Raw genomic sequence first — 388 nt, 5'->3', positions numbered from 1 at the left:
GTCTGTCTCAGAAACATGGAGCAGTTCTCCTGGAATCCAGGTATCTCTAATTAACAGCTGACGCATTTCAGTGTGTGCATATACATGAGATTGATGTGTGTATTAATCATTGATTATTGGTCACAGATCATCTATGGGTGTTGTTTCCTGATGTTTGTATGGTGATCGCCTCGGAGACTGCAGTGGACGTTGTCAAACATGCCTTCATCACCAAGTTTAACGACATCACGGCAGATGTGAGTTGCATGCTATACCAGCCTCAAAATACTGGCAGTGCCATAGTATTCTTCAAACGGTAGTATCGTAAATACGATATTTAAGTAGCTACCAGGATATGCATTATACCAGGATTTTTAGCTTAACCAAAATGTGGAAAAAGACGTTAAGA

This window comes from Sinocyclocheilus grahami, unplaced genomic scaffold (genome assembly GCF_001515645.1).
Source record: "Sinocyclocheilus grahami isolate Dianchi unplaced genomic scaffold, SAMN03320097.WGS_v1.1 scaffold3633.1, whole genome shotgun sequence".
Taxonomy (NCBI): Eukaryota; Metazoa; Chordata; class Actinopteri; order Cypriniformes; family Cyprinidae; genus Sinocyclocheilus; species Sinocyclocheilus grahami.
Note: the sequence above shows the minus strand (reverse complement) of the source record.